This window comes from Anolis sagrei, chromosome 2 (genome assembly GCF_037176765.1).
Source record: "Anolis sagrei isolate rAnoSag1 chromosome 2, rAnoSag1.mat, whole genome shotgun sequence".
Classification (NCBI taxonomy): Eukaryota; Metazoa; Chordata; class Lepidosauria; order Squamata; family Dactyloidae; genus Anolis; species Anolis sagrei.
The window spans coordinates 171,806,190-171,816,789 of NC_090022.1; positions in this window are offsets into that span (position 1 = coordinate 171,806,190).

Sequence of the window (10,600 nt, forward strand, 5' to 3'; positions counted from 1 at the left end):
CTTGTGAAAAACATTAAATTCTAAAAAAAGCAATGATGATTTTTTGACACACCAGGTAGTACACTGATAAGTAATCATACAAGGGTTGAATGATAAGTAATGCCTCCACCTTTGTTACTTGGGTTTGGATGGGAATATTTTAATAAATCAAACGCAGAAATAATCCTTAGAGTGTCACCGGGATCACTGGGATTGGGGTGCAGCTGGCTGAGTGTCAGCTGCTGTAAGATCACTCTGACCAAAAGGTCATGAGTTCGAAGCCAGCCCAGGTTGGAGTGGGTTTCCAACCAATTGTGTAGCCTGTTGTCGACCTTTGCAACCCGAAAGACAGTTGCATCTATCAAGTAGGAAAATTAGGTACCACCTTAAAGTGTGGGGAGGCTAAATTAACTAATTTATGAGGCCATAAAAAAGACTCCAGCAAGCACTCCAGCAAAAAGCATGTGGGGAATGCAGAAGTACTTCATCAGTGTCGCAGATGGACGATGAAAGCGACAGCTCCCCTGGCGGCCAGAAAAAGTTAAATAGCCTCTGTCTATGTCTATGTCTGTATATGTTGTATGTCAAAATTGGCATTGAATGTTTGCCATATATGTGTACATTGTAATCCGCCCTGAGTCCCCTGCGGGGTGAGAAGGGCGGATGAAAAACCAGAAAATAAATAAATAAATAAATATGCTCTTTAACTACCACTATTCACTTTCCCACATAATCGTCAGACATTTCTGCCAACGATGAACAAGTTTTCTGAAGCCGTCACAGAAGAAGTCGACACTCTGTTTCCACAGCCTATCACATACAGATCTTCTAATAACCAAGCAAAGCAATAATGTGACCCACACGTTCTTGTGAAATGCCGGTTACGCTTGAAATTTCTCTCTGAGTGATACGACGGTCATCCTGAATCAATTTGTCAACCTTTTGTTTGTGAAACTTAGTGGTTGCTCTCACAGGACGTCCAACTCTTTGTTTGTCATGCAAGTCAGATGTTCGCACTTCAACATCCTTAAAGTTACTTGCCCAACAACGCACAGTACTCACATCAACACAATCACCATAAACAGCTTTCATTCTCTGATGAATCTCCTTTGGGGTGACACCTTCTGCTGTCAAGAATTCAATGACTGGCTACAGGCCTGCTCCTATAGTTCAAATCTGCAAATATTCAATCTTCGGGTTGTTGTAGGTTTTTTCGGGCTAAATGGCCATGTTCTAGAGGCATTCTCTCCTGACGTTTCGCCTGCATCTATGGCAAGCATCTTCAGAGGTAGTGAGGATGCTTGCTATAGATGCAGGTGAAATGTCAGGAGAGAATGCCTCTAGAACATGGCCATATAGCCCGAAAAAACCTACAACAACCCAGTGATTCCAGCCATGAAAGCCTTTGACAATATATTCAATCTTCAAAAGTGAGATCTGTGAATGTGTAATGGCTTTTCTTTACTTCTGAAGATACATCCCTTCTATTCCTCTAATTTGTGTGGTTCAACATTACTCCATAATTATTGAGAAACACCCAGGCAAAAGAAAAAAAAAGAAAGAAAGTTAGACTACATGTAGTGGCATGACCGGCACACGTCGTTTCCGTACAGTCATCATTTATGCTCACACTGCAAAATTAAATTTCTTCCATGTGGAAGTGGTTTTGCAGAGACAACCTTTAGGACAATGACTGAGTCGGGTCAGAAAGTCAGGACTTCCAGTCCAAAGGTCACTGGTTCTAGACAACTGTAATCCCACTTCATTTAATCTGTTCATTTACTTAATCCTTAACACATTTTAATCTATGTAGCAGTAAAGTAGAAGCCCCCAGTGGCACAGTGGGTTAAAGTGCTGCGATGCTAAGCTTGTTGACCGAAAGGTCGCAGGTTCAAATCCAGGGAGTGGCGTGAGCTTCCGCTGTCAGCCCCAGCTTCTGCCAACCTAGCAGTTTGAAAACATGCAAATGTGAATAGATCAATAGGTACTGCTCCAGCAGAAAAGCAATGCACTCCATGCAGTCATGCCGGCCACATGACCTTGGAGGTATCTACGGACAACGCTGGCTCTTCGGCTTAGAAATGGAGGTGAGCATCACACCCCAGAGTTGGACCCGACTGGACTTAATTTTCAGGGGACAAGCTTTACCTTTACCTACCAGTAAAATATGGATTTGTAAAAGAATGGCTAATCAAAAACCTACACATTTTTGCCTTTTCAGAGAAAAGTACAGTACAGTCTGCCCTTGGTATCCACTAGGGCAGCGGTTCCCAACCTTCCTAATGCCGTGACCCCTTAATAAAGTTCTTCATGTTGTGGTGATCCCCAACCAGAATATTATTTTCGTTACTACTTCATAAGTGCCATTTATGTGAGAGCCGTTCAACAGTGGAACTCTCTGCCCCGGAGTGTGGTGGAGGCTCCTTCTTTGGAAGCTTTTAAACAGAGGCTGGATGGCCATCTGTCAGGGGTGATTTGAATGCAATATTCCTGCTTCTTGGCAGGGGGTTGGACTAGATGGCCCATGAGGTCTCTTCCAACTCTTTGATTCTATGATTTTGCTACTGTTGTGAATATCTAATATGCCAGGTGTATTTTCATTCACTGGACCAAATTTGGCACAAATACCCGATATGGCCAAATCTGAATACTGGTGGGAGGGGGGGGGGGGGTTGATTTTGTCATATGGGAGTTGTAGTTGCTGGGATTTATAGTTCACCTACAATCAGTGAGCATTCTGAACACCACCAACGATGGAATTGAACCAAACTTTGCACACAGAACTCCCAACAAAAAATACTGGAAGAGTTTGGTGGACATTGACCTTGAGTTTGGGAGTTGGAGTTCACCTATACCCAGAGAGCACTGAGGACTCAAACAATGATGGATCTGGACCAAACTTGGCATGAATAGTCAATATGCCCAAATGTGAACACTAGTGGAGTTTGGGGGAAATAGACCTTGAAATTTGGAATTTATAGCTCACCTACAATCAAAGAGCATTCTGAACACCACCAGCGATAGAATTGGGCCAAACTTCCCACACAGAACCCCAATGACCAACAGAAAATAATGTGTTTTCTGATGGTCTTTAGCGACCCCTCTGATGCCCCCTCACGACCGCCTCAGGGGTCCCGACCCCCAGGTTGAGAAACACTGCACTAGTGTCTGGTTCCAGGACACTCCGCAGACACCCAAATCCACGGCTACTGAAATCCCATTATATACAATGGTGTGGTAAAAGGGCATTCTTATTTAAATGACAAAATAAAAGTATGCTTTTTTCGATTTTAGATTATAGTTTCATAGCATGACTAGTTGAATCCATGGATGAAGAATAAATTGATATGAAGGACTAACTGTATATTAAATTTGCTACTGTTGCCTTTCCCCTAGATCCCTCTCAGAAGGGAATTTGTTGTTGTTCATTCATTCAGTCGTTTCTGACTCTTTGTGACCTCATGGACCAGCCCACGCCAGAGCTCCCTGTTGGCCGTCACCACCCCCAGCTCCTTCAAGGTCAAGCCAGTCACTTCAAGGATGCCATCCATCCATCCACCATCCATTGTGGCGCAGCTGGCTGAGTATCAGCTGCATTAAGGTCACTCTGACCAAAAGGTCATGAATTCGAAGCCAGCCTGAGTTGGAGTGGGTTTCCAACCAATTGTGTGTAGCCTGTTGTCGACCTTTGCAACCCAAAAGACAGTTGCATCTGTCAAGTAGGAAAATAAGGTACCACCTCAAAGTGTGGGGAGGCTAAATTAACTGATTTATGAGGCCATAAAGAAGACTCCAGCAAAGCATTCCAGTGGGGAAGCATGCGGGGAATGCGGAAGTGCTTCATCAGCGTCGCAGATGGACGATGAAAGCGACAGCTCCCCGGCGGCCAGAAAAAGTTAAATGGCCTCTGTGTATGTCTGTATATGTTTGTATGTCAAAAATTGGCATTGAATTTTGCCATATATGTGTACACTGTAATCTGCCCTGAGTCCCCTGCGGGGTGAGAAGGGAGGAATATAAAAGCTGTAAATAAATAAAGGAAGGCCCCTCTTCCTTTTTCCTTCCATTTTTCCCCAGCATCAATGTCTTCTCTAAGCTTTCCTTTCTTCTCATGATGTGGCCAAATTACTTCATCTTGGCCTTTATTATCCTTCCCTCCAATGAGCAGTCGGGCTTTATTTCTTGAAGTATGGACTGGTTGGATCTTCTCGCAGTCCAAGGCACTCTCAGAACTTTCCTCCAACACCACAGCTCAAAAGCAGCTATCCTCCTTCGCTCAGCCTTCCCTATGATCCAGCTCTTACATCCGTAGGGGACTATGGGGAATACCAATGCTTTAACTATGTGGATCTTAGTTGCCAGTGTGATGTCTCTACTCTTCACTATTTTATCGAGATTGGACATTGCTCTCCTCCCAAGAAGTAAGCGTCTTCTGATTTCCTAGATTCTCCAGGGCTTGACTAGCTTTTTTCCTTTTGTCACTTTACTCACAGAAGGGCATGGTTCCTTTTTATTTGTGAGTTAAGGTACAGCATACACAATGATCCATGGATAAATACACCCAGGTTTGGGCTTTATTTTTTATTAACATTTCTAAACTTGCACATGAGGACATAGGGTACTTACTCATTTCACAAGCACGCTTGCGCAACATCTGTCCTACTAAGGAAAAAGCTAACACACCAGTCAGACACAATATGGTCCATTTGGCCTCACTGGACTTCCTAGTTTTGCTGCTGCCACCACCTCCTCCTCCTCCTCCTCTTCCTCCTCCTCTTGTTCTTCTTCTTCTTCTTCCGCTTTATCTCTCCCAAAGGAATCATAGAATCATTGGGTTGGAAGAGACCTCATGAGCCATCCAGTCCAACCCCCTGCCAAGAAGCAGGAAAATCACATTCAAAGCACCCCCTACAGATGGCCATCCAGCCTCTGCTTAAAAGCCTCCAAAGAAGGAGCCTCCACCACACTCCGGGACAGAGAGAGAGTTCCACTGCTGAACTGCTCTCTCACAAATAGTCAGGAATTTCTTCCTAATGTTCAGGTGGAATTTCCTTTCTTGTAGTTTGAAGCCATTGTTCCATATCCTAGTCTCCAGGGCAGCAGAAAACAAGCTTGTTCCTCCCCATGACTTCCCCTCACATCTTTACACTTGGCCCTCATCATGTCTCCTCTTTGATTTCTCTTCTGTAGGCTAAACATTCCCAGCTTTTTAAGCCGCTCCTCATAGGGCTTGTTCTCCAGACCCTTGATCATTTTAGTCACCCTTCTCTGGACACATTCCACCTTGTCGATATCTCTCTTCAATTGTGGTGCCCAGAATTGGACACATATTCCAGGTGTGGTCTGACCAAGGCAGAATAGAGGGGTAGCATTACTTCCCTGGATCTAGACACTATGCTCCTATTGATGCAGGCCAAAATCCCAAGATCTTTTTCACACGTACTGCTCTTGAGCCAGGCATCGTCCCCCATTCTGCATCTTTGCATTTCGTTTTTCTTGCGAAAGTGGAGTATCTTGCATTTGTCACTGTTTAACTTCATTTTGTTAGTTTTGGCCCATCTCTCCAATCTGTCAAGATCGTTTTGAATTCTGCTCCTGTCACCCTTCTCTGGACACATTCCAGCTTGTCAACATCCCCCTTCAACTGCGGTGCCCAGATTTGGACACAGTGTGATTCCAGGTGTGGTCTGACCAAGGCAGAATCGACCGGTAGCATGACTTCCCTGGATCTAGACACTAGACTCCTATTTAGGAGACTCAAAAAGGCTTACATTAAAAGTATGAGCACATAATTTAAAATATACCAATATACAAACATTGAAACAGAATTGAACAGTATTAAAAATTCAGTTAAATTCCATTAAAATGTGTTAAAAGCTAAAACCACCCCAAAGAAGCCCCCGGTGGCGCAGTGGGTTAAACCCCTGTGCCGGCAGGACTGAAGATTGACAGGTCGCAGGTTCAAATCCAGGGAGAGGCGGATGAGCTCCCTCTATCACAGTGTTTCTCAACCTGGGGGTCGGGACCCCTGAGGGGGTCGCGAAGGGGTGTCAGAGGGGTCACCAAAGACCATAACAAAAAACAGTATTTTCTGATGGTAATGGGGATTCCATTTGGGACGTTTGAGCCAATTCTATCGTTGGTGGAGTTCAGGATGTTCTTTGGTTGTAATGAACTATAAGTCCCAGCAACTACAACTCCCAAATGTCAAAAACTATTTTCTCCAGACTCCGCCAGTGTTCACATTTGGGCAAATTGAGTATTCGTGCCAAGTTTGGTCCAGATCCAGCACTGCATGAGTCCACAGTGCTCTCTGGATATAGGTGAACTACAACTCCCAAACTCAAGGTCAATGCCCATCAAACCCTTCCAGTGTTTTCCATTGGTCATGGGAGCCAAGTTTGGTTCAAATCAATTGCTGGTGGAGTTCAGAATGCACTTTGATTGTAGGTGAACTATAAATCCCAGCAACTACAACTCCCAAATTACAAAATCAATCCTCCCCCAACCCCACTAGCATTCATATTTGGGTGTATTGGGTATTTGTGCCCAGTTTGGTCCAGTGAATGAAAATGCATCCTGCATATCAAATATTTACATTATGATTTATAACAGTAGTAAAATGACTGTTATGAAGTAGCAACGAAAACAATATTATGGTTGGGGGTCACCACAACATGAGGGACTGTATTAAGGGATCACGGCATTAGATAGGTTGAGAACCACTGCTCTATCAGCTCCTGCTCCTCATGCGGGGACATGAGAGAAGCCTCCCACAAGGATGATAAAACATCAAATCCTCCGGGCATCCCCTGGGCAACGTCCTTGCAGACGGCCAATTCTCTCACACCAGAAACAACTTGCAGTTTCTCAGGTCGCTCCTGACACGAAAAGAAAAAAATCCCCCTAATGTGATCTTTAAAACTTTCATCTTTAAGTTAGTCTGAATAAGGTTTTAGCCTCCCACTAGGACAGCAAGGAGGAAGCCATTCTGGCTTCTCTGGGCAGAAAGGAGTTCCAGAGTCGAAGGACAGTCACCAAGAGGGAAGGCCCGCTCTCTCTTTCCCACCAACCAAGCTTGAGATGGAGGTGGGACTGGGACTGAGATAAGAGCCTCCCCTCTACATGGCCTGTGTAGACTCGTACAAGGGAAGGTGCTCAACCATAGCCTGGACCTGAACCTACTTAGGTCAGACTTGACAAATCGGGGAGAGGCAAGTTGGCTAAAACATTATCAAACTTGATTAAACAACTGATAGTTCTATTGGGATTGTCATAAAATGCCAGGCAGTCACACGCTGTACATGCCTGTTCTCATAAGAACGTGGATCTTGTTTTGAAACTAAAAGTTGCAACAGATTTTCTTCCTTCAAACTGGTACATGCAGATGGAGGGGGGCTATTTATAAAAGGAAGTGACACAATATTTGAGCCTATTCTGGGCAATTATCCACAAATCGGATCCCCCGGTGGTGCAGTGGGTTAAACCCCTGTGCTGGCAGGACTGAAGACCGACAGGTCGCAGGTTCAAATCCGGGGAGAGGCGGATGAGCTCCCTCTATCAGCTCCAGCTCCTCATGCGGGGACATGAGAGAAGCCTCCCACAAGGATTATAAAAACATCAAATCATCCGGGCGTCCCCTGGGCAATGCCCTTGCAGACGGCCAATTCTCTCACACCAGAAGCGACTTGCAGTTTCTCAAGTTGCTCCTGACACGACAAAAAAAAAATCCACAAATCCATTACCTTACATCTACTTCCACAGTTAAAACCATAGCTGTTGAACAGCAACGAGCCAAACAAGGAAAGCATTGTTCTTCTCCAAACAGGAATTTGATGAAATCTCTCTGAATTCCTGGATCATTGTTTGGCTCCAAAACCATTTCCATTCAAAGGAAAAAGAAGGCAGCAAAACACCAGAAACAGAGACCTGCTTTGGTCCTCTGAAGAGCAGCAACACATTATATGGCCTTCAGGACATTGTTAACCATTACAAACACGAAACAGTATTTATTTATTTGTCATGCCAGGGCAACCAGTCAATTGTATTACATTTCTAACAGAACAAAACAAACAAACAAACAGACAAAATACAAAATTTGTGAGTTTGGTAGTTGATTAAATGTCCTTTGACCAGTATCTGGCCACTTGGAGTGCTTCTGGTCTTGCTGCAAGAAGGTCCTCCATTGTGCATGTGGCAGGGCTCAGGTTGCATTGCAGCAGGTGGTCAGTGGTTTGCTCCTCTCCACACTCGCATGTCGAGGATTCCACTTTGTAGCCCTATTTCTGAAGGTTGGCTCTGCATCTCGTGGTGCCAGAACGCAGTCTGTTCAGCGCCTTCCATGTCGCCCCGTCTTCTTCTGTGTGCCCAGGGGGGAGTCTCTCATTTGGTATCAGCCATTGATTGAGGGTTTGAGCCTGCCACTTTTGGACTCTCGCTTGCTGAGGTGTTCCAGCGAGTGTCTCTGTAGATCTTAGAAAACTATTTCTAAATTTAAGTCATTGATGTGCTGGCTGATACCCAAACAAGGGATGAGCTGGAGATGTCTCTGCCTTGGTCCTTTCGCTATTGGCTGCTACTTCCCGGCGGATGTCAGGTGGTGCAATACCGGCTAAGCAGTGTAATTTCTCCAGTGGTGTAGGACGCAGACAGCCCATGATAATGCGGCATGTCTGATTAAGAGCCACATCTACTGTTTTAGTGTAGTGAGATGTGTTCCACACTGGGCATGCATACTCAGCAGCAGAGTAGCATAGCGCAAGGGCAGATGCCTTCACTGTGTCTGGTTGTGATCCCCAGGTTGTGCCAGTCAGCTTTTGTATGATATTGTTTCTAGCACCCACTTTTTGCTTGATGTTCAGGCAGTGCTTCTTGTAGGTAAGAGCACGGTCCAGAGTGAACACCAGAAGTGACACGAAACAGTAAAGTTATGAGAAAACAGGGCTGTTACTTGGAGTTACATTTGTCAGGATACAAGCTTTTCCGTGATAAACAGCAGTTCCAGCCCACTATGGTTTTCAGCTTTCCCCTTCAACACTAGACGCACTCAGAGCTGGACTCTATTAACTTGAGCTTGAAGAGCTACAAGGGTTGAATGAAAAGTAATGCCTCCACCTTTGTTACTTGGGTTTGGATAGGAATATTTTAATTAATCAAACGCAGAAATAATCCTTAGAATGTGCTCTTTAACTACCACTATTCACTTTTCCACCTAATCACCAGACAATTGGATACATTTCTGGCAACGATGAACACATTTTCTGAAGCCGTCATGGAAGAAATCAACACTTTATTTCCGCAACCAGCATCTCACAGTTCTCTCAACATCTTCATCAGAAGCATAATGATGTCCCTGCAGATTCATTATTGTGAACAGATGGAAGTCAGACGGTGCTAAATCTGGACTGTATGATGTCATACGGTGGTGAGATCTAGTCTCTTAAGTTTCAAATCTGTGCGCTTCATTTCAGGTGTCAGCATCCTGGGTACACATCGTGCACAGATCTTCCAATAGCCAAGCAAAGCAATGTGACCCACACGTTGTGAAATGCCAATTATGCTTGAAATTTCTCTGAATGATACAATGATCATCATAGAATCATAAAATCATAAAATGATAGAGTTGGTAGAGACCTCATGGGCCATCCAGTCCAACCCCCTGCCAAGAAGCAGGAATATTGCATTCAAAGCTCCCCTGACAGATGGCCATCTAGCCTCTGTTTAGACCAGGGGTCCTCAAACTAAGGCCCAGGGGCCAGATACGGCCCTCCAAGGTCATTTACCTGGCCCTCATTCAGGCTCAACCTAAGTCTGAAATGACTTCAAAGCACACAACAATCCCATCTCATCAGCCAAAAGCAGACCCACACTTTCCACTGAAATACTAATAAGTTTATATTTGTTAAAATTGTTCTTCCTTTAATTATTCTATTGTTTTTAAGTGTGTGTGTGTTTTTGTTTTGTTTTCTGCACTACAAATAAGATATGTGCAGTGTGCATTGGAATTAATTCATGGTTTTGGTTTTTTTCAAATTATAATCCGGCCCGCCAACAGTTTGAGGGACTGTGACCTGGCCCTCAGTTTAAAAAGTTTGGGGACCCCTGGTTTAGACGTTTCCAAAGGAGCCTCCACCACATTCCAAGGCAGAGAGTTCCACTGCTGAATGGCTCTCACAGTCAGGAAGTTCTTCCTAATGTTCAGATGGAATCTCCTTCCTTGTAGTTTGAAGCCATTGTTCCACGTCCTACTCTCCAGGGAAGCAGAAAACAAGCTTGCTCCCTCCTCCCTGTGGCTTCCTCTCACATATTTATACATGGCTATCATATCTCCTCTCAGCCTTCTCTTCTTCAGGCTAAACATGCCCAGCTCCTTAAGCCACTCCTCATAGGGCTTGTTCTCCAGTCCCTTGATCATTTGAGTCGCCCTCCTCTGGACACATTCCAGCTTGTCAATATCTCTCTTCAATTGTGGTGCCCAGAATTGGACACAATATTCCAGGTGTGGTCTAACCAAGGCGGAATAGAGGGGTAGCATTACTTCCCTAGATCTAGACACTATGCTCCTATTGATGTAGATCAAAATCCCATTGGTTTTTTTTGCCGCCACATCACATTGTTGGCT